Source organism: Nannospalax galili, unplaced genomic scaffold (assembly GCF_000622305.1).
Source record: "Nannospalax galili isolate Female #2095 unplaced genomic scaffold, S.galili_v1.0 scaffold113, whole genome shotgun sequence".
NCBI lineage: Eukaryota > Metazoa > Chordata > Mammalia > Rodentia > Spalacidae > Nannospalax > Nannospalax galili.
In genome coordinates, this window is record NW_008335444.1 from 7779502 (window position 1) to 7804119 (window position 24618).

Sequence of the window (24618 nt, forward strand, 5' to 3'; positions counted from 1 at the left end):
GAAGAGCCAAAGGGAGTTAAGAATAAAAAGGACTGAAGGCTAAGCCATCCATCCCCATCCACGGAAATCAGAAGAGCTGACCAGCTCCCATTCCATGCCAGAGGACAGCTCCTTTCTCTCCTCCAGGTAGGAAAGCTCACTGTCCTACCTCCACCACAACATTTTTTTTTTTTTTGTCTTTTTGAGACAGGGTCTCCCTGTAGCCCCAGCTATCCTGGAACTCACTATGTAGACCAGGCTGGCCTTGAACTCACAGAGATCCACCTACCTCTGCCTCCAGAGTGCTGGGATTAAAGGCGTGTACCACCACGCCTGGCTCACAACAACATTCTTAAATCAGAAGTGCAGCCATGTGGTCTGATCATACAGCAGAATATCTTCAATTAATGCTTACTCCTTGACAGTCCCTGACAGGCTACTGTCATTCCCAGGCACCCAAAGCTATGGGAATCATGTTCCCCAAGCCCTGTCTTCTTCCCCCATTCATACCTTTCCTGTCCTCCACAAACTCTTTGTATCTCTCCTTATTCCATGCTAACCCCACAAACTCCCCCATACACACCCTGCACTTATTACACTGCCCCACAATCCTTACACACACCCTATATCCTCCTATACTTTCCCCACACCCCTATATATACCTCTCCACACTCCTTACACCTCTACTTGTCACATCTACACCCACACACTTTCCATCTCCCTCCCTTCCTCCCTCATCAGCTTCCTCAGGAGAAGAGGAAGAGAAATGGCTTAGACCTGAGGTCATATTCTTAGTGTCACTGAGAAAAGCAGACTAACTTTAAAGAAAAAGGAAAAAAGTCACCCAGCTCTAGAGGCAGCTCTAGCCCTTCCCAAGCAGTTTCTTGCTTCTCTGCATTCCAGCTCTGATCTACAGTCAAAACACCAGGGAGAGAGACTGCCAGGGAAGAAGACTCTGGCAGACCAAGAAGGCCAGTCCCCAGAGGTCTCCAGACCCCTAGCAGGCCCCAAGGGGTGACCAGATATTTTCTAATTCAGGAAAGTGTGGAGAAATCAGAGTCCCCACAGCCCTGGATAAGAAAAAGAAAAGGCTTGCAAGCAGCCCCCACCTTTCAGCCCAAAAGAAAACAAAAACAAACCAAAACCCAGCATAAAATAGAATACCACCAGGTATCTGACACTAATTCACACATGGTTGTTACAGGCCCAAGTGTGAATCTCTCCAGGATCATTTGCATTTAAAGAACAGAGGGCAAGAAGGGAATGCCCACCCAAGACCAGGTCCTGGCAAGGCGGGGGTGGGGGGGATTGGGGGGGTGGTAAGAGAGGAAGGATCTATTCAGAGGCCAAAAGGTAGCTCTCTAGTGCAGGCCTCCTCTTGGTCTCTGAGCCTGGAATCCTTTGCTTCTTTCTAGAAGAGATCTCCCAGCACTGCCCACCAGGCAGCCTGTCTCCTGGAGTCACTGATCACTCCAACTCTGGCCTTGACTATTCTTAATCCAGTCTGATCCAGATGGTCACTAGGCCTTGCCCAGCACCAAGCGGTTTCTCAGCTGGAGGCCTCCCATCTCTACCGGAAGGATAGATATCCTGCTCCTGCTCTGGGTCAGTCAAGGACAGTGAACCAGAGGGTTGACCAAGGACTCAACTTTACATACACCAATAGAGAAAAGAGATCCCACTCAGAGGATCTGAGAAATAAGATTCTCTTGGTAGATCCTCAGTGTCCCAGTACTCTAAGCCACAGGAAGGGGGTGCTTCAAGGAGGGAGGATGGGGGTGGGCAGCAGGCAGGGTCCTGGTGGTACCAGATCACCGAGGAGCCTACCAGGCCTCCCCAGGTCAGTCTGGCTAATGCAGTGACAGGTCAGTTTGTACTTAGCCCTCTCATCTATAGGCACAGCAGGGTATATAGCCTGCCCAGGTCTTGTTTCCCCATTCACATCTGACTCTCAGAGCCTCAAAGCCTGGCTACTCATACTGGGTCCCCTTCCCACTCCTTGCTTTCTCCTCTTTCCATCCCTATTCACCATCCCCAATCCTCAGAGGCCTCCCCATGGTTACCCTTTCCAATCTCAGCTTCTTACTTTCAGGGTCTCGTTAACACAATGCTCTGTATGCCACACATGCTCACTCACTGCCTGCCTTGGTGCTCAGGGAACAAGAGCAACACGTTTGCCTAGTGTTCCAGAAGCCAGTTTACATTGCTGTGCCAAGGTCATAAAGATTTTCAAAGAAAGTGACAGGAGTACGTGTGTGTGTGTGTGTGTGTGTGTGTGTGTGTAGGGGGTTAGAGCAAGGAGTCATGCCAGTCACTTTGGATGCTGTTATACACACCTTGAAATCTTCCTCCTATCCTCAGATTTGCATAAGAAGGTTCCAAGGGCAGCCAGCTCAAGTCTACACTCAGCAAAGGGGATACTCACTAGAGGGGGGACCACCTGGCTCAGCAGAGCACATTCACAAGTTCCTTCTTCATGGTCTCCCAGGGGAGCAGCAGTTAGAGGCCTTTCTCAGTTGATGCAGCTTAGAGCTGGGTGAGTGCATCCAGGGTGTGACTGTATGGCCAAGCAGAGCCAGTGAAATACCTTCACAACACACAAATGCCATTGTGCTTTATCAGTGGCTGGAGGCGGGGTCGAGAATGGGGGATGGGAGAATGAGGTGCAGAGGCAGAAGGGAAGAAAGCTGGGTATGACCCACCTAGAAATGAAAGGAAAGAAATAGGCCTTTGATTCCTCTAGTATTTTGTGCTGAGTATTGTCTCATTTAATACTTACAGCAGTCCTTAAATGTGGATATTATTATACTTATTTTATGGATGAGGAAACCATAAAACAAGAAAGGGATTAAGCAATCTGCCCAACCCGGAAATGACAGGATCAAGAGTTAAACTGAAACTCAAAAATCACCATCTTTCCCTTCCCCTGGCCTGATAAGGAAACCCATGCTCATCACGTTGGCCCAAATGTTCACATGATATTGGCAGTTATTTTGGAGTACTCCCCACCATGCTCTCCCTACATACCTCCAGAACACTTCATCTGCCCAGGCCATTCAAAAACAAAAACAAAAAAACCTGCACATCTCAGCACTCAAGAAGGAGAGGCAAAAGGATCAGAAGTTTGAGGCCAGCCTGCACTATGTGAGATCTTCTCTCAAAAACCAAAAAAAAAAAAGACCAAGCATTCTGGGATCAATATTCAGCCCCTCCCCCTAAAGCAAATAAACCAGGATAGCAGGACATGGTGGTAAAGGCCTATAATCCCAGCACTTGGTGGTTGAAGCAGAAGGATCGGGAGTTCTAAGCCAGCCTCAAATACACAGGGAGTTCAAGGAGAGTTTGGACACCCCCCCCCAAAAAAAAACCTATCAGGTACTCAATATGTTCCATGTAGAGTTCCAGTTGCTTACATGCCCCCTAAAACCTGACCGATACTAACCATTCTCCAGGGCCCCAGGCTTTCCTACAGGCTGCCTCTTAAGGTGATGCCTCCTCTGGCACCCACTCTGCCCTCTCCAAGTGCCTGCATCATACTAGAGAGCCCATACTCAGCTCCTCTGACTGAATGCTACTTTTCTCTTTGGAATATCTCTAAGATGTTTAACATACCCTACTGCATTTATAGTTAGTACTTCATAGTATTATACTAGTGATTAGAATAAAATAATAGCTTTTATTCATGTTGACATTTATAGCTGAAAAGCATTTTTTTTTTTTTTTTTTTTGGTCTTTTTGAGACAGGGTCTCTCTGTAGACACAGCTGGCCTGGATTCACTATGGAGACCAGCCTAGCCTCAAACTCACTGAGATCCTCCTGCCTCTGTCTCTTGAGTGCTGGGATTAAAGCATGCACCAACACCAACTAGTTATTCTTTATCATGTGCTCCTGCCTTTCTGTGAGCCTTCTTAGTTGGGCCCAAAGTACAGCCAAAAAGAATCTGTAGGAATAGCTGTGTGCTGGCTCAAGTCTGTAATCTCAACATCTGGGAGGGTAAGGCAGGAAAAATGCCTGTTTGAGGCCAGCCTGGGCTAACAGGGAGTTCAAGGCCAGCTCAGCCTATAGAGACCCTGTCTCAAAAAACTAAAAATCAAAGACAATAAAAATGTAATCTGTAAGGATAGTGTCTATGGCTGGGATTGGGTAGGGTGGAAGGAAGGCAGGAAAAGAAGGGAAAATGGAGTTTTGAAGGCGGTATAGGGAGTAGCAGGAATGGTACAGTTATAGTGAAAGGACATATTTCCAAAGTGGCAAATGATCTTTGACTTCACTTTGAAATTCGATCCTGTGTGAGGCTTCCTACGGGGAGCTCTCAGGGGAGGAAGGAATACATGGCAGGAGTTCTTAGTCTCCTTAACCAGGGGAGATTTCAGAAGTGAGTGAATTCTATTTCCTGGGCTCTGGAGGGGAATTTCCCAACAAGGAATTCAGTGACAGTGTTGGCTCAAGGGCTGAAACAGAGGAAGGGTAGATACTCTCCTCATCTGTGGAGCCAACATCAAGTTCCCAGGCAGCCAACAAACCTGTGACCCTGAAGCCACTTCTCAAGGAGGTTATCTCCAAGGTCCTTCTCAGTTCTAACTTTATATGATCACAGGAAATATAAGAATCATCTTTCACGTTTGTTTTACAAGATAGATACCAGGGGCTGGGGAGTACGTGCCATGCAATCCTGAGACCTGAGTTTGGATCCCTGGAACCCACACAAAAGCTGGATGCAGTTGTGTTGGGAAATGGAAAGTGGTGTCCTCTGACTTCCACATGTATGCCAGGCACACGTGTATCCACACTTAGACACATGAACATACATACAACACACATACACACACACACACATACCAAACCAAGCCAATATGAACATATTAAAACAAGAAAGCGGAAGGCTACAGAGATGGTTTAGCAGTTAAGAGCACTGGCTGCTCTTGCAGAGGACCCTGGTTTGACTCCCAGCACCCACATGGTGGCTAACAACCATCTGTAACTCCAGTTTCAGGGGATCTGACACCTTCTTCTGACCTCGGAAGGCATGGCACAACACGGGTGCACTTACACACATGCAGGCATTACACTCATACACACTAACTAAAAATAATAAATAAAATAAAACGAGAATGCTGGGCAGGGCATGGTAGTACATACCTTTAATCCCAACTCTTGAGAAGTAGAGGCAGGCAGATCTCTGAGTTCGAGGCCAGCCTGGTTTACAAAGAGTTCCCGGCAAGGCAGGGCTACATGGTGAAACCACTCTTAGAAAAACAAAAGCAAACAAACAAAACCAAGAAAGCTGCCTTAATTTTCCTAGAGCACACTAAACCCAAATCTACTACCCGCATGGTTCATAAGTTGGCAAAATGTCTTGATCTAGGGAAAACAAAAGACTTGATTTGGTTATTCCAATTCTTGAACAAAAGGTAGAGAGAGATTCAGTGACAACACAAGGAAAGCAAGCAAGGAAGGTAGGAGCCTGAGAATTCTCACATATTTGCTACCATTCCCTAACAACTGGAATTAAGGAGGCACTCAGCTGTACTGGAGCTGGAACAGGAAGTGCATCTTCCTGGGCCCTGTTATTGAGAAGTTTATTATCTAACATAGGTTCTGGTCTGGTGCCATGTCTTGGGCATTCAAGGAATCTATAACAAGTGGATCCCACATTTCTGCTGCCCCCCTTTCTGTTCTCTTTCTGCTAGTGGTACAGAGCTCTGAGAATAGGGTATGCAGGGTAGAGCACAGGGTATGAGGTTGCCTGCTTCAAATCCCACCTCTGTCATGTCCTAGCAGGCTGACATCAGTAAGTGTTCGCTATTATATTATTTGCAGGGTCAGCATTAACCTGTCTACAGGCAGCAGGCAGCCTTTGGAAAGTGTTTCTCTCTAATCCTCTACAATTATTATGTTATTTTTCTCTCTCAGCTCCTATCAGTCAACCCTATTTAAGAAGGAACACATACCGGGTGTGGTGGCGGTGTGGTGGCGCATGCCTTTAGTCCCAGCATTCAGAGGAGGCAGAGGCAGGCGGATCTCTGTGAGTTCGAGGCCAGCCTGGTCTACATAGTGAGTTCCAGGACAGCTGGGGCTACAGGGAGACCCTGTCTCAAAAAGATAAAAAAAAAATTATAAGGGAGCTGGAGAGATAGTTCAGTGGTTAAGAGCACAGACAGCACTTGCAGAGGACTGGGATTCAGTTCCCAGCGCCCATATGGAGGCTAACAACCATCCTAACTCCAGTTCCATTGGATTCCATGCCCTCTTCTGACTTCCGCGGACACTGCATGCACATGGCACTCTTACATACATGCAAGCAAAACATACATAAACTAAAAATAAATTTAATTTTTAAATTTTAACAAAGTTTAAAACAATCTTATGAGCCACAGATATTTTTCCTCCCATTTTGCAAATATGCAAATGAAATCAAGTTCACAAATTGCCCTGTTCACACATTAGGAAGTAAGTCTCACCAGACTCAAAACTGGGCCTCATGAAGGTTTTCCAGACCACTCCTCTTTTTGGTGTCCAAATTCACATCCTGGAAGTAGGAGGTGCTTGAAGTTTATGGTTAATTATAACCCCTCTAAGAAACAGACTCATTTTTCTCTCTGCAGGCCCCTACAGCCATGAGACACCTGTAAAGTGCTGGGATGGAGCACCACAAAAGGACCCAAAGGCCCATAAGGGCGTGGAGTGTCTGTAAGAGCACAATTGGATCATGGCAAAAACACAGGCAACCATCCAAAAGGGCACCTCAGAAAAATCCCCAGTACCCAGATAAACTGACCCTCCCTCACCTGTGTTTCCAGTGGAGAGAAAGATTAACAGGCTGCCTGACTGATCAGATTCAGACACACACACCCATGCCCTTAGCAATAAGCACTGAGCCACAAAATCAAACCTTAGGATCACCTAAAAGCCAAAGAAGCAGCAGCAGCCTTGGGTCTAGGATTCTGGCTCAAAGCCACTGTCTTTTCAGATGCCGGCTGCCAGGCCGGGCTATAAAATGTGCCTGGACTTAATTTTTCCATGGCTGAAGCCCCAAATGGGACTGCCAGGCTCTGGAGGAGTTTTGGTTCCTAAGGCCTCTGTGTGCTAGGATGTGCAGCTGCAGCTGGAGACAGGAAGAATATGTGAGTGGGGTCAGCGTTCCCACTCCTGGGCCATTTCTCCTTTGACTATCTTTCCAAGGCCAAAGAGAAGCAATGGAGTAAGTTTTTATTCAAGACTGTTTGGGGGCTAGGGTTTAGTGCAGATTGCTTACGATTCACCATATCCGGGACAAGCAGGTTGTTTAGAGAAAAGGAGGGGCCCAGGTAGCTATACGCTAGAGAACCTGTGGGGCCTGCTGGGACCTATCAGCCCAAGGCACAGAACTCTCCAAGTTGAAGAAAAATACGAGGGCAGCCAAAGACAATAGGACTTCATCCCAAGCCTGACTGGGATGGGGCAGGGAAGCCACAAAGATCCTAAAACTGAGTTGAGGTGTAGGGCCTGAAGGTTAGCTTGAAGGAGCAAGAGCGATGGCATATTCCACACTCACTCCAACCTCAGGCAAATAGGGTGTATACACTAACCTCATACATTTGGTAACCGCTTTCCACAGCCCAGGAGGCCTGCCAGGGCTTCCCACCCCATCCCAGCTCTGCAGCCTTGCCAGGGCTTCTGCTGCTGTCACTCCCCAATACCAAAACCACTGAGGTCTGGAGCTGAAAAATGAGCGACAAGTACAGCCCAGAGGAGGAGCACCTTCCCAGAGGGGCCGTGAACTCGGGCCTGAGGGTCCCAGTTCCTTCTGCAAGAATTCAGTCTTTTGCTGCGGTATCCTTATAAGGCCAATCCTACCGTCCGCTTGGCTTAAAAAAAAAAAAAAAAATGTATATAGTCCCCTGACTTCTCTAACCCGCTGCACGGGAAGGTTCCACTCCCATCACCCCCACTGCGGGACAGGTTTTGCTTTTTATTTTTTCCTCTTAAACTAATACACAGACAAGCCCCAAAGCGGTGGGCTGGCTCAGATCTCCCTGCAGCTGAAGCTGCAGCCAGGAAGTGTGTTCCCGGAGGCGGCGGCGTGCCGGCCTCGGGATGCCGGCCTCAGGCGCCGGTGGGGTGGGAACAAGCAACCTGCTGGTCCCGGCAGGGCTGGGCTCCCGGGCGCCGTCGCGGCGCTGCATTGTTGCCCCTCGCGCTGCTGCGCTAGGGCGGGAGCCGAGCGCTGGCCGCACTGGCTGCCCTCGCGGCCCCTAGTCCGGGCGCCCCGCAGCCCCGGGGTGGTGCTTCTCGCCGCGTGCGCGTCCTACCTGCGACTGTCTGTCCAGCCGACCTGGGCTCCGCACCGCCTCGGCTCTTCCTGCGGCTCCGGGCCGCTCAGCGCCCGTCCAGCCGTGCACGGGCTGCGGGGTCCCCCGGTGCAGGAGCCTGTCTGGGGCCGATGCGCTCCGGGCGGAGCTTGGGCGAGCTCGCGGTTAGACAGCCCCGGGTGAGACAATAGCACGAGCAGCCGGCGAGAAGGGAGAAGCCATCTCCCGGACAGCCGGCGCACAGCACGGCGCGAGGCTCCGGAACCAGCCAGGACGGGCGGCCCAGGCCACCGGCTGCAGCCGCCACGCCGAATCCCCAAGCGGCCCGATCCGGAGGGCGGGGCGGCGGGAACCGGGGCTCCCTCCCTCCCTCCGCCCCCGCACGGTGCGCGGGGGCGCGGCGCCGGCGTCCCGGGCGGACCCCAGCGCCTGCATTCCTGCTTCCCGCTTGGGCGAGGGTTTTTGCAGATGGTCGTTACTTTCTAGCTGGAACCTGGCTTGGGATCAGGTGAAAGCAGGCCAGATCACTCATTGGGAGGGTCAGGGGGTGCACGTTCAGTTATCGCCTCCAGGAATGGCCCTCATAATTATGCTAGTGGTGCCCGAAAGAACTGCCACCGTGAGGGTGGAGGTGCTGGAGGGGAGACTGTCTCCACACTTGGCACTTTTTTCTCCGGTTTGCCCAAGGGGCTCTCCCAACCTGAGGGGGAAAGGGAAGCAAAGGACCCTTCTGCCCAATTAAGATACCAAAAAAACTTCGATACATTGTATTTATTATTTTCTCTACCTTTCTTTGAGCTCAGGTGTCAAGCATTTTCCTAAAGGCTCCACCCAGTACTGGCCAGGTCCACATTTGCATTTGGCTTGCATGAAAACTAGAGTCTCGGATCTCAAACTACCTTTTCCTCAAACATGCATCTTGTTCTCTGTTCCCTGCCTTCCTTTCTTTTTTCTTACCAGTCCCGTTGTGAAGATCAGCCCCTGTTTTCAGTCTTCCTCCTCGGTACCCCTTTAGGTGCTGGGGTTCTCAGTCACCCAGATTCGGCTCAGAAGGCTTCGGCTCCCATGGAAACTTCCCTTGCCTTGCCTCAAGAAGTATTTATGATGCTAGTTACCATGTCAAAGTCCAAACCGGGTGTGGTGAGGTGCGTGCTTTTAAATTTTTACTTTTTAAATTTTATTTTAATGTGTATGAGTGTATTGCCTTCACGTAGGTAAGTGAGTGCACCGTATCATGCAATGCCCTTGCCTGTCAGAAGAGGCTATCCACAAGAGGCTAGCGGTATCCGGACTGGAGTTAGGGACAGTTGTTACCTGCCATGTGGGTGCTGGGATTCGAACCCGGATCTTCTGCAAGAATAACCAGTGTTCTTAACCACTGAGCCATCTCTCCAGCCCTGAGGTGCATGCTTTTAATCCTAGCACAAGGGAGGCAGAGACTGGCAGTCAAGATCTAGGCTAGTCTGGGTCACATAGGGAGTTCCAGGTCAGCTGGGAGACCTTGTCTCAAAAAATACACACACACACACACACACACACACACACACACACACACACGCGCGCGCACACACAAACTGGAGATTTTATTTATTTATATTTATTTATTTTATTTATTTGGTCTTCTTGTAGCCCCAGCTGGCCTGGAACTCACTATGTTGATCAGGCTGGCCTTGAACTCACAGAGCTCTGCCTGCCTCTGAGTGCTGGGACTCAAGGCATGCCCCACCGTGCCCAGCAATTTTTTTTTTATTAATATGAAACTCTGTGATAAACCTGAGCAGTTTTCCAGGAGACAATAGCTAAAGGTCTTCCTAGGTTGGAAGTAGTGGAGTAGGAACTCAAAAGGAGAATTAGGAAGAGGATTTCAACAACTAGAAGGGGTCCTCTGAGGAGAAAATAATTTAAGACATGAGTTCACAGCTGAGTGGTAGTGTGTACCTGCAGTCCTGAGGCAGGTGAACCAGTGAGGCAGGCCAGGCTGGCAAGGCAGGTGAACCAGCCTCAGGTTCGTGAAGAAATCTTGTCTCAACAAGAAACAACAATAAAAGTGAGTTCATAATTCTGAAGGTGTTACTTAGCTAGTTAGTTTGTCTTGAGACAGGGCTGCCCTGTAGCCCCATCTGGCTTGGAACTCCCTTTGTAGACCAGGCTGGCCTCTGCCTGCATCTGCCTTGTGAGTGCTGGGATTAGGGAGGACACCACCAAGCCAGGCTCAGAAGGATGTTTTTGGAATATTGTTTTGTTCTCATTGAATATGAAATCTGGGCAAATGGAAAGAAACCTTAATTGTGGACAACCCTGGGTGAGACACTAGGAGGGGAAGCCTGAGTGTTAGGCCAGGTTCTAGTGGCTTGAAGACTAAATGACACACCTGGAAGCTTGATATCTAAAGAGAAAAAATACAAGGAGGTAGACAGGAGAATGCAGGATCAAGAGGGGCATTATTATAATTATTTGACACAGTTTCACATGAAGCTCAGGCTAGCCTTGAACTCACTATGTAGCTCAGGCTGACTTCAAACTCATGATCCTCTTGCCTCTGTCTCCTGAGTGCTGGGACTATAGTTGTGAACCCACCACACCTATCTTGCTTTTCTTCTATTTTAAGATGAAAAAGAAACATGTTCATATGCTGAGAGGTAAGACCAATGAGAAAGAGGAAGAGGATGAACACTTCCGAAAGGAGGTGGGATTGAAGTACATGGGATGGGGATGCCTGGGAGTCTTTGACTGGGGAGATTTATAAGTAGACACATTGTACGTTGGTAAATCCAGAAACTACTCTGAGAGAAATGGTTGCCACTTGATAGCCTCTTAGCAAGAGAAAAAGGAATCAAGACACCATTGAAGATTTAAGGAAAATGGTTAAGCTTCTAAAACGGCCTTAAAATAAAACAAGGAGGTGGGGGTATAAGTTCAGTATGCATAGACCCTGGTTTGATCCCTGGCACCAAGAAAAGGCTAGGGATGACAGCAGTAGCTATTTACAGAGAACGGGATTAGCTGAGTTGAGGCCACAGCTAGCACTGGATATTCTAATATGATGTGAGAAAGGGCTATGAATTTTTTTTTTTAATACAGGCTATGTAATGCTGGATGGTCTAGAACTTACTATGTAAATCAAACTGGCCTCCAACTAACAAAGATCTGCCTTCCATCTGCCTCCCTAGTGCTGGGATTAAAAGGCTTGTAACACCACCCTCAGTTCAAAATAATTTTTATTACATTTACTTATTTAGGAGGAGAAAGCAGGTATCATTGTGCCTATATGAAGGTCAGAGGAGTGTGTCATTGTGCCTATATGGAGGTCCAACAAGTTGTGGGAGTCAGCTCTCCCCTATAATGTGGGTCTTAGGGACTGAATTAGATTGTCAGGCTTGGTGAAGCATCTTCACTGAGCCATCTTGTTGGTCCGAGGTTACAAATCTTGAAGTAGTAAAGAGACTTATCTTTAGTTTTATTCAGACTCCACGATCTTTTCTCTAGCACAAACATCTGTATCCTTTACTTAAAATCAACTAGCATGTGAACTCTGAATTTTTTGATCCTAGTACATTTTGTTTTGCTTTTTGTTTTGTTGTTGTTGTTTTTAACTCAGTAGGTAGACCAAGCTGGCCTTGAACTCACAGAGATGTACCTGCCTCTGCCTCCCAAACTCTGGGATTAAAAGCATGTGCCACCATGCCCAGCTTCCTTTGTTTTTGGTTTTGTTTTGTCTTTTTTGTCCTTTTTTGAAACAGGGTCTCCTTGTAGCCCCAGCTGTCCTGGAACTCACTATGTAGACCAGGCTGGTCTCAAACTCACAAAGATCCACCTGCTTCTGCTTCCCAAGTGCTGGGATTAAAGGTGTGTACCACCACTCCTGGCCCTGTTTTGTTTTTTTTAAGACAAGATCTCATGCAGTAAAGACTAACCTTGAAATCTTGATCCTCCTGCCTCAATCTCCTCAGTGCTAGGATTATAAACATGCCTGGTTCTGGCTTGATTTTTCTTTTTTTTTAAAAAATAGATTTTTATCATCTGCAGAGGCAGGCGGATCTCTGTGAGTTCAAGGCCAGCCTGGTCTACACAGTGAGTTCCAGGACGGCTGGGGCTACAGGGAGACCCTATCTCAAAAAGACCAAAAAAAAGATTTTATTTTTATTTTTATTTTTGATTATGCATAGGCATGGGGTGGGGGGCAGTGCAGATAAATGCAGTGCTCATGGAGACCAGAAGAGAGCATCAGATCTTCTGGAGTTGGAGTTGTGAGTCACCCAAGGTGGCTACTTGGATACTTGGTCTTCTGCAAGATCAAAATGTGCTCTTGACCACTGAGCCATCTCTGCAGCCCTGATTTTTCTTCACTTTTTTTTTTTTTAATTTATAAATTATGCCCGGCAGGTTGGTGCACGGCTTTAATCCCAGCACTTGGGAGGCAGAGGCAGGTGGATCCCTGTGAGTTCGAGGTGAGCTGATCTACAATCTACACAGAGTTCCAGGCCAGCTGGGGCTACAGGGAGACCCTGTCTCAAAAAAAAAAAAAAAAAAAAAAAGACAAATAAATTTATAAATTGTGTATATATGCGCATGTCTATTTGTGGGTATACACACATGAGTACAGGTGTCTTTGGACACCAGATCTCCTAGGAACAGTTGTGAGTTGACTTACATGGGTGCTAGGAACTGAACTCAGATCATCTGCAAGAGCAGTACACTTTTTCTCTTTTTTGGTCTTTCTGAGACAAAGTCGCCCTATAGCCTCAGCTGGTCTGGAACTCTCTACATAGACCAGGCTGGTGTTGAACTCACAGAGATCCACCTGCCTCTGCCTCTGAGTGCTGGGGTTAAAGGCATGTGCCACAACACCAGGTTGCAGTATACTCTCTTAACTGCTGAGCCATCTCTCCAGTCCTACTTTAGTTTTTAAACTTCCATATTCATAAAGCCTACAAAGGGTCTGGCACAAAGTATATGTTCAACAAAAATTTATTGAATGAGCATATGGCTCCTTATAATTTCAAGTTCAAATTTCTAGAGAAAGTCTATGAGACCTCTCACAAGTGGCCCTTGCTTTTCAATCTGGCCTCAGAGGACAAGACTTTCTCACTCATCCCTGTCTGCTCAGAGCAGCACCTGTTCTATGTGCTGGCACAAAATGGCCTCCCAAAGAAAGAAATGGCCATTTTTAAGTCCTGGAGGAAATGAAGGTGCTATCTTATGAGGCAAAGGAATTTTACAGGTATGATTAAATTAAGGATTTGCGATTCAGAGATTATCTTAGATTATCCAGGCAGATCCAATCCAATCACACCAGCCCTTAAAACTAGATAGTCTTTCTAAGCTGAAGAAGTCAAAGGGAAATGTGATGATGGAAGAATGATTAGAAAAAAGCAGCCTGTCAGGCTGTCAAATTGGGTGGAGCTTCTCTAGAAATTGGAAAAGACAAGGAACAGAAATAGCACAGCATAGCTGACCCCTGGACTTTACTTCTGTGAGCCTCATAGCAGATTTCTGACACACAGAATACTAAGGTCATACATTTGGTTTGGGGGGGATTTGATTTTGAGACTAGCCCAGCTGGCCTCACATTTGCTCTGTTTGGCCAAGGCTGGCCTTGAAATCGGTGTCCTCCTTGCCTCCACCTCCCAAGTGCTGAGATTACAGGTGTGGGACACACACTCGGCCCTGTATTGTTTTGTTTGGCAGTGCTGGGGATTGAACCTAGGCTGTCATGCTTGAGAGGCAAGCACCCTACCACTGAGCTGCAGCCCTAGCCCTAGCTCTTGATATTTTAAAATCTCCTAAATATGGGTTAATTTGTTATGGCAACAATAACAAACAAATATACCCCACAACTTGTTCTCCAAGAAAGTTTCCCTTCAGGGCCTCTGGAAAGTGTCTACACATACTTTTTTATTTTGATTCTTCTTTCTTATGTATATTTTATGTGGGTGTACATATATGTGGGTGCACATATCCATGGGTGCACATATGTGTGTGTGTGTGTGTGTGTGTGTGACAGAAGATAATCTCTGATGTCATTCATTCCTCAGGTGCCTTCCTCCTTTTGTTTGCCTCCCAATGTCCTGAAATTTTGCTGGGCAGGCACAACTAGCTGGCCAGCAAGCACCTAGGACCCACCTTGTCTGTTCCCATCACTGTCTCTAGGATTACAAGTGAATCACAATGTTGAACATTTTTTTTAAAGCATAGATTCTGGGGATCTGAACTCAGGTCATTATGTTTTTGAGGCAAGCACTTTACCAATTGAGCCATCTCTCAAGTTCTCCCCACCCCCACCCCCGTTCTTTTTTGTGGCAGGGGTGAGGGTATTTTTATTCACTATAGTCTGGTCTGACCTCAAACTCAGAATCTTCCAGCCTCTGCCTGAAGCACAGGGACTGATTACAGGCCTACACCACTATACCTGGCTCCACTGGACACTTGAAATATCTCCTCTGTAAGGAGTAACTTCTTTGTACCTTGTCAATAGCATCAGCTCCAAACACTAAGCAGTGGTTTTAGTAGGTGAGGTCTCTAAGTAGGCATCTACACTTGCTATTCACTTGGGGAGACTTTGGAAGCCCCTCTCAAGTCAAATATCTTCTAGTTGGCCTAAAATTTCACTGTTACTGATGTGCCTTCGGTCTCTTCACCACACCTGTATTTAACTCACAACTATCTCTGTGCTAGACACCTAGATGTACCACTGCAGAGACTCAGGATGAACCACATAAAACCGTAAGTTCACTGTGCATGGTAGCACATGTTAGTCCCAGCACTCTGGAGCCAGAGGCAGAGGGAATCTCTGTGAGCTCCAAGCTGGAACTCTGTAGGTAGCTCCATAGTAGGAAGTGGAGGTAGGGAAGTCAGGCGTTCAAGGCCATCCTCAGCTACTTACAGAGTACAAGGCCAGCCTTGGTTAAATGATAGCCTGTGTCCAAAACAATAACAAGACCACAGCAAGCTACTATCCCATATTAGTTAAAATGTTATTACTAGAAACATGAGCGGCACAAGGCCAACGCCTATAACCCCGGGCCTCAGGAGGCAGAGGCAGGAGGATTGCTGCAAGTTTGAGACCTGCTGGTCAACACCAGGTTCCAGGCCAGCCTCATCATTGCAGCACTATTTGTAACAGCCAAGTGCCCACCTTAAGTGCCCAGGAACAAATGAGTGTATAAAAAGATGTGACACATATCCACTGTGGAATACTACTCAACCATAAGAATGAAGGAAACCGTCATTTCCAACTGCATAATGAACCTGAAAGATATTATACTCAGTGAAATAGGCCAGATACAAAAAGAAAAATACTATGCAATTTCATTTATATGAAAATCAAAAAAGTCAGACTGATAGAAGCAGAAAACAGAATGAACATTGCCAGGGGCTGAGGGTACAGTGGTGTGAGATAAGGGAGCTGTTACTAAGAGGACAGAACTTTCAGTTACAAATGTTGAGGAATCTAATGTAAAGCATAGTGACTCTAGTCAGTAGTTGCATTTGCTAGGAATGTAGAGCTTCATGTTCTCAATGAGAGAGAGAGAGAGAGAGAGAGAGAGAGAGAGAGAGAGAGAGCATAAACATAAACAAAGTCTGAGACACATGGTTTTACAAGAAAGAAACTGAAGTTAAAAGAATTAGAGGCTGGAGAGATGGCTCAGCCGTTAAGAGCACTGACTGCTCTTGCAGAAGACCCAGGTTCGATTCCCAGCACTCACATGGTGGTTAACAACCATATGTGACTCCAGTTCTAGGTGACCTGATGCCTTCGTCTGAGCTCAGTGTACATTGCACAGCATGGGTGCACTTACACACAAGCAGGCAGAAGTTAAAAGAATTAGAGGCTGGAGAGATGGCTCAGCCGTTAAGAGCACTGACTGCTCTTGCAGAAGACCCAGGTTCGATTCCCAGCACTCACATGGTGGTTAACAACCATATGTGACTCCAGTTCTAGGTGACCTGATGCCTTCGTCTGAGCTCAGTGTACATTGCACAGCATGGGTGCACTTACACACAAGCAGGCAATACACTCATAAAATAAAAATAATATATAAAATAAAAAGAATTAGTGGGAGCTGGACATTCCTAGCACTTGGGAGAATGAGTGAGCAAGAGGTTTGTGAATTTGAGGCCAGTCTGGGCTATAGATAGCAAGACCCTATCAAAAAACAAAACAAAATAGCATTAACTGGAAAATAATTATTAGGGGGTGAAATTAAGCTCTTGAAATCTATGAAGTCTGAGTTAATTGTGTGCCACATACCAGTAATCTCAGTACTCCAGGCCTGGGGACCGGGTTGCGGGGGGGGAGGGGGCAGACTGAGTGAGCTCCATGAGACTATCTAAATAATAATAATTAGTATTATTATTAATCAAGAATTATAATTATAGGGGCTGGAGAGACGGCTCAGCAATTAAGAACACTGGTTGTTCGTGCAGAAGACATTGGTTGTTTCTGCAGAAGACCCGGGTTTGAATCCCAGCACCCACATGGCAGCTAACACCTGTCTATACCTCCAGTTCCAGGGGATCCAACAGCCTCTTCTGTCCTCCATGGGCATTGCAGGACACGGGTGCACTTACCTACATGCAAGCAATACATTCATACACACAAAATAAAAATAATGAATAAAATATTTTTAAAAATAATTACATTATTATTATAAGCAAACAAACGCCAAAAGAAATAGAAGCTCCACATACAGAATAGATGAGTTTAGCCTGCCCTCTAGTGTTGAATGAAATTCAACAGTCTAGGGACTGGAGAGATGGCACAGTGGTTAAGAGCCAGGCTGCTCTCATAGAGGACTGAGGTTCAGTTCGCAGCACCCACATGGAAGCTAACGACCATCACTAATTCCAGTTCCAGGGAATCCGATGCCCTCTTCTGGCCTCCAAGGACATTACATGTACAGGTGAACTTACATATATGCAGGCAAACCACTTATACATGTAATCCAAAAATAAATTTAAACATTTAAAAAAATAAAGAAAGGGGCTGGAGGAGCACTGACTGCTCTTACAGAGGACCCGGGTTTGATTCCCAGCACCCACATGGTGGCTAACAACAGTTGTAACTCCAGTTCCAGGAGATCTGACACCTTCTCCTGACCTCCGAGGACATTTCATGACATGGGTGCACTTACATGCAGGCAATACACACATAAAATAAAAATAATAAAATATTTTTTAAAAAGCAGAAATTCACTTGAGCGTGGTGGTACACACCTTTAATCCCAGCACTTGGGAGGCAGAGGCAGGCGGATCTTTGTGAGTTGGAGGCCAGCCTGGTCTGCACAATGAGTTCCAGGACAGCTGGGGCTAAAGGAGACCCTGTCTCAAAAAGACAAAAAAAAAAAAAAAAAAAAAAAAAAGCAGAAATTCAATAGTGTGTGTAACATGGAAAGTTTCAAGGAGCACTTTAGGAAGATTTATGCTAGAGAAGCCTGAGGTGCGCTGTGGTGGTGTTTTAACACAACACACATGAAGCACAGCCATTTCATGCCACTTCTAAGCCGATCTCATTTGGACCTGCTTGTCTCCACCTCTTGGTACTTCAGCTAGTCTGAATTATTCACCATGCTCTAAATGCAGCTTTCTCTCACCATGTTCCTTTTAGATTTACTGTTTTCCTCCCTGCCATCCAGCTTATAGTTTCGGAAATAGGAGCTACTCCATATGCAGTATATTGATTGCTTAATCTCATTTAGTCAGTTCAACTAGAAACAGCTGGTTTTATCATCCTGAAAGAAAAGGAATATGATGTTACAAGGCCTTTGGGTAAAATCACAAAGATCGTTATTCCTGTTCCATTCAGGCAGCCTGGATGAACTCCATTTCCCCTCCTGTGAAATGTGAAGGTGTGATTCATCCCCACATGTCATGTAGAGAAACAAAACAAGGAGCTTTTTCTTGCTTAAAAAATAAGTGCTCTGGGCTGGAGAGATGGCTCAGTGGTTAAGTGCACTGACTGCTCATCCAGAGGACCCGGGTTCAATTCCCAGCACCCACATGGTACCTGTGAACAAAAAAGGAAAAATCCCTAAACTCCAGTTCCAGGGGAATCCGAAGCCCTCTTCTGACCTCCAAGGCATTGTACAACATGGGTGCACTCATATACATGCAGGCAATACACTCATATACATAAAATAAAAAAATATTAAAAATAAATAAGTGCTTAAGAAATATATCTAGCCTTGGTGTGGTGGCGTGTGCCTTTAATTCTAGCACTCCAGGAGGCAGAGGCAGGTGGATCTCTGTGTGATCTAGGCCATCTTGGTGCTCATAGAAAGCTCCAGGCCAGCTTGGTCTACATAGAGAGTTCCAGGTCTGCCAGGGATACACCTTTGAGACTCTGGCTCAAAAACAAACAAAGCAAAAACCAACAAAAATATTTCTAAGTAAATAATGAATGAATGTCTCTGGCTCATTACAGTTCCTTCCACATGACTGATAGCTGCTTCCGCTCAACTCCAATAATGTGGTTTTCTTGCTGGGAACTCAAGCCCTGACCGTTTTGTAAATCCTTCCCTGTTGGTCTTCATCTCCTATATCCATTCCTTTCTGCTAAAGTCTGCTTTTGTGCCCACCTTCTTTCCTAGGCTGGTGCAGGATGTATGTTCTACTCATTTCCTACCCCATAACTTGTACAGAGCCTATGACATAATGGGTGATCATAAGGAATTAAACCATTCCTTGTGCATTGTGAGCTTGCTTCTTATTTCATTCCCAGTGGAAAAAGTAACAGACTAGTAAAAGCTTGGATTTAGAAGGTGTGTTGTGTTAGAGGTTACCTAACTAATTTCCCTCTTGTAAAACTCAGACCTATTCAGGATCATGCAGCTGATTGGTCATTGTTCTCAAAGAATTAGACAATTCTAGGAAAGGAAAATTTTCCAACTGAGGCTGGGTGGGTTTGTTCATTACATTCAGCAGCTTCAAGTTCAAATCAAGAAACAAAAATGAATTCCCTTATCAGTTTTTGAAATTTCATAATTCTGTGTGCCACACCTTGTGCGTCAGAGTTGCTGAAATGACGGTAGGAAATTTTAGATTGATCTGGAAATTTTTACTCTCAGTATTTCTCTTTGGTCCCCTTGGTTTGGAAGGATTCATCTGGGAGCCTGTCTTAAAACTGTCACTTGTCTGAAAGAAGAAAATAAAAAATCCCATCAAAATCTAGGACATTTAACTCTTTCTTACAATCTAAATTCAGACCTGCCTCTCATAGCTACTTCTATTTTCCTGTATTACCGCCTCTAGTTGCCTCTGGTTGTCAGCTCAGTCTGGCTTTTGTATTAAAAAATGTTTGTCTAACACCTCCACCATCTGGTGAATAGCAGTATTATTTCCATTAATAGGGAAAATGTGGTTCAGATTTAATCCCAGCACTTGGGAGGCAGAGGCAGGTGGATCTTTGTGAGTTTGAGGCCAGCCTGGTCTACATAGTGTGTTCCAGGACGGCTGGTGCTACAGGGAGACCCTGTCTCAAAAAAGTGATAGAAAAGAAAAACAATGGAGATTGTGATCCTATGCTGAAGTTTGAACGGTCACCTTGTTTGTCCACTTTTCTCTAATTTATTATCATTAATTTTATTTTAGAGAGTTTAGTAGATATTTATCAAGTACAAATTACCAAACGATCTTGGAAAACACATATATTTAAGTAAATATAACAAAAAAGGGAAAAAAAATATTTTATCATATTAAAGATATACTTTATATCTAATTAAAAACCAAATTTTGTCAAAAAGAAAACAGTGTCGCTGTTTTATCAAGTATATATAAAAGGAACATTCTTCCAGAGCGCCCGGATAGCTCAGTCGGTAGAGCATCAGACTTTTAATCTGAGGGTCCAGGGTTCAAGTCCCTGTTCGGGCGCTACAGCTTTTCCTTTACTTTCAAAGTGTATTTCACACTCTAAGCCATTAATTGTTAAAAAGGAAGCTAATTCAGACCCATTTTCAACAATTATTAAGAAGGAAAAGTGAAAATACCTGCAAACTTTCATTTTTACCGTATGTCGCAATTTGAACGGTGACGCATAATGAGAAGCGTGAAGTGTCAATTTTCTCACCGCAAAAGGATAATGAGGCATTGCTTGCGTTTAATTAGTTTGAGTTAACCTCTAAATATGTAGTTTTGTCAATTTGAAAAAAATCCAAAAAAAGAGCGCCCGAACAGGGACTTGAACCCTGGACCCTCAGATTAAAAGTCTGATGCTCTACCGACTGAGCTATCCGGGCTCTGAGGCAAAAAGGGTTCCACAAGGCTTTACATAAGAACAGTGAACCTTGTCCAACTGCGCCCTCTGAAGGTCGGTATTCAAGCGAGAGTTAAAACAGAAGGTCCAAAATCTGCTACTTTCTCAGCGTTAGCAGCCTTAACAATGGCGAGATTCGGCTGTGGCCCACTTTTGGCAGGCTTTGATCTGTAAGCTCAGAGCGATGGGGAGTCGCGTCTGAAGTGCTGCAGAAACACTGCGGACCTGTTTTGTCGTTTATAACGGGAGACAGTGCTGAAAGCTACCCAACATTAGAAAAAAAAAGGGGGCGGGGGGCTTCAGAGAGAATACGAACCTGCCGGAACTAGACGGAGATGCGGAGGATCAAGTGAGAGAAAGGAGGAGTGCTTACAGGATTGTCCTGTAAGTGGCGGTGAAGGTGCCAGGTAATATTAGGTGGTGCATACCTCGAGGTCATCAGCGGGACACTAGGGCAGAAGCCCACTATGCCAGAGCCCGGAAAGCCAGCACAGCCGCGCAGAGAGCGTGTGGACCTTGGCGTTGGAGGCTCTTCCTGTCCGCAGCCATCAGTAAAGTGAGAACAGCCTCTGCTGTGGAGCTGGCTTGAGTAAGAATGGAGACCAGCAACAGCCTTGGTTGGCTGTTACTTTTCCTTAATTCCTTCCTTGTTTTCAGAGCGATTTCTTTAGTCTAGCAATGCCACTGGAAGGGATGTCCTAATGAAATAGAGACAGACCAAGAAAGAGAGATCACTATGGCATTGGAAATGACATAAATGGCTACATAAATTATGGTACAATCTTAATATGGAAATTAAAAAAAAACAAAACAAAACCCAAAACAGGATTTCAGGTACCCAGGCCTGGAACTCACTATGTGGTTAAGGATGACCTTGAACTCCTGATCCCACTGACTCTACTTCCCAAATGCTGGGAGTGTTTCACCATCTCCACAGCAGCTAATGTAAAAGCTATATAGCCATTAATATCATGTTATAGGAGTATGAGAAACGTTGCAAAATATCATCACATTAGGAAACATTTCAAATTAGTGAGGGTTTGTTTCAAAGAAAGGATGCATGTACACTAAAAAACTGAAAGGATAAATGCTTTATGAAGGCTGGACTTTGAGCAACTTTGCTGTGCCTCAGAATAATAAGTTGATTGTGAGAATTAAGTATCACCTGTACATTATTTAGAACAATGCTTAATGTGTAAAGACATAATAGCAAAGACACAACAAGAACAAACTATAGATTTTGCTTTTACTACTCTTTGACCTGATCCACCCTTCAACACAGGTTTAGCATATGAGAAAGTCAATCAGAAAAGCTGAGAAAATTAAATTTCAGGCAAAGGATGAACTTTATCCATTAAGCAATAGAGAGACATTATGTCTGACACAATATCCCTATTTCCCATTCAAAGGGGGCACACATTAGGTTCGTTCCATTCATGTTACACTAGAAACAGTAAATCACAAGCCAATACCACTAACTAGAGGTAATGTGGAATGGTTTCTACACTGGAAGTGTAGCTCAGTGGTAGAATGCTTGCCTATAGGCAAGTGCAAGAACCTAGGTTCAATCCTCAGTATCTACCTCTCCTCCAGGAAAAACAAATATAACTGATGTTTAAATGGGATGCTGAGTCATGAAGACTCTAACCTATGAAATTTTTTATAAGAGCTTTTATAATAGTTTTTTAGTAAAATATTCAAAGTACTCCACGATCTAACCCTAGTGTATCTTGATATTTAAGCACCATCCAATAGAAATATAATGCAAGTCATATATGTAATTAGAAATTTTCTAGTAACCTCATTTGAGAAAGTAAACACAGGTTCTATTAATTAAAATTTTAAAATATTTATTTTTATTTTATGTGTATGAGTGTATTGCCTGCATGTATGTGAGTGCACCTGTGTCGTGCAATGCCTCAAAGGTCAGAAGAGGGCTTCGGATTCCCCTGGAACTGGAGTTAAGGGCGGTTCCTAGCCACCATGTGGGTGCTGGGAATTGAACCTGGGTTCTCTGCAAGAGCAGTCAGTATTCTTCTGAGCCGTCTCTCCAGCCCCATATTAACTAAATTAAAAAATTTTTATTTTAATTGTGTGTGTGTGTGCATGTGAGTGCAGATGCCAGGAGAGGTCAGAGGTTTCAAATATCCTGGAGCTGGAGTTATAGGCAGGGCACCTGACATGGAACTGAACTTGGGTTCTCTTCAAGAGCAGCACTACAGGGAGACCCTGTCTCAGAAAAAAACCCAAAATCAAACCAAACTAAAACAAACAAATGAAAAACATAGACAAGGACCAGGAAGATGGCTCAGTGAATAAAGGTATTTGCTATGAAAGTCTGAGGACTTGAGTTTGATCCCTAGGCTCCACATGACAGAGGGAGAGAATTAATTCTCATGGGTTGTGCTCAGACCTCCACAAGCTTGCCTGGCATGTGAGCCCCCCCTCCCAAATAAATAAATGTAATTTTAAAAAATGTGGCCAGATATATTGCTCAGTGGTTAAGAGCACTGGCTACTCTTGTAGGAGACCCAAGTTCTGTTCCCAGCACCCACATGGTAGCCCACAATCCTTTGTAACTCCAGTTCCAGGGGATCTGATGCCCTCTTCTGGCCTCTGAGGACACCAGGCTCACATGGTGCACACAAGTACATGCAGATAAAGCACTCATATACATTTAAAAAAAAATCTTAAAAAAAGCACAGATAACAGAGACCAAGGGGTAACCACATGCAGATGCAGCCAAAGGCAGCCATCAAGGAGAAGTCAGAAGAAAACAAACCTGCTGACCCCTTCGTCTTGTGGTTCAAGCCTCCAGAACTGTGAGAAAACTAACTTGGGGTGTTTAAGCCACCCAGTAGTATTTTGTCATAGAAACCCTGAAAGACCAATACAATTGCCACACAACTGATTCTATGTGTGTACGATTCAATATATTGCTGTACAATATTACAGCACAACAGCGAACATCGGTTAAAATTATTCAACCTAACATCACTGAATTTCAGGACAGTGAATACTGGAACTCGCTATGTAGACCAGACTGGCCTTGAACTCACAGAGATCTGCCTGCCTCTGCCTCTAGAGTACTGGGATTAAATGCATGCACAACTACACTGGGCTACAGTGTAAAAAAAATTTAAATGTCATATTTATTATTTTTATGTATATGAATGTGTTGCCTGTATGTATGTAAATGCACCCATGTCGTGTAATGCCCATAGAAGTCAGACAAAGGCATCAAATCTCCTAGAACTGGTGTTAACCACCATGTGGGTGCTGGAAATTGAACCTGGGTCCTCTGCAAGAGCAGTCAGTGCTCTTAACCACTCAGCCATCTCTCCAGCCTCCAGTGTAAAACATTTTAAAGGTGTAGATACATACATAAATCCTAACCATTGGGCTAGAAAGATGGGCAATGGCTAAAGATGCTTACTGCCAAATCTGAGGACCTGAGTTTGATCCCTGGGACCCACATAGTAGAAAGAGAGAACAGATACCTGCTAGATGTACTTGATCTCCATGTGCATACCCTCTCCCAAATAAATATGTGTTAAAAAAAAAAAAAAAAAAGACACATCTAAAGAGATATACAGAGGGGGCTGGAGAAATGGCTCTGTGGTTAAGAGCACTTGCTGCTTTTGCAGAAGTCCAGAATTCAGTTCCTACCACCCAAGTCAGACTGCCTATAACCACCTGTAACCTCAGCTCCATCCAGACCTCATACCTCTGACCTCTGTGGACCCCTGAACTTAGTGCACAAACTCACACACAGATACACATACTCATAATTAAAAATAAAATCTTAGCCCAGCATGGTAGTACATGCCTTTAATCCCAGCATTTGGAAGGCAGAGGCTGGCAGATCTCTGTGAGTTCAAGGCCAGCTGGGGCAACAGGGAGACCCTGTCTCAAACCAACAACAAAACAAAATCTTAAAGAAAAAAAAAAAAAGAAAAGAAGAAGAAGAAGAAAGAAAAGCTGGATGTAGTGGCTCCTGCCATTAATCCCAGCACTTGGGAGGTAAAGGCAGGCAGATCTTTGTGAGTTCAAGGACAGCCTGCTCTCCACAGTGAGTTCTAGGAGGCCAGTTGGGG

General features: G+C 45.2%; 1 protein-coding gene and 2 non-coding genes across 4 annotated transcripts in view; 1 reads left to right on the plus strand and 2 right to left on the minus strand.

Moving 5' to 3' along the window:
- Pik3c2b (phosphatidylinositol-4-phosphate 3-kinase catalytic subunit type 2 beta) overlaps positions 1 to 8586 on the minus strand; it is a 70935-nt gene extending 62349 nt beyond the window's left edge. For both annotated transcript variants that reach the window (XM_017797463.2, XM_008830387.3), the window contains exon 1: positions 8272 to 8586. The gene's annotated coding sequence lies outside the window, so the exon portion shown is untranslated. The remainder of the gene's footprint in view (positions 1 to 8271) is intronic.
- Positions 8587 to 20066: 11480 nt separating this feature from the next.
- On the plus strand, positions 20067 to 20139 carry Trnak-uuu. Its single transcript has one exon. It is a non-coding gene; the product is annotated as a tRNA-Lys (tRNA).
- A 292-nt stretch (positions 20140 to 20431) lies between these two features.
- On the minus strand, positions 20432 to 20504 carry Trnak-uuu. The gene has a single exon. It is a non-coding gene; the product is annotated as a tRNA-Lys (tRNA).
- Positions 20505 to 24618: the final 4114 nt, after the last annotated feature.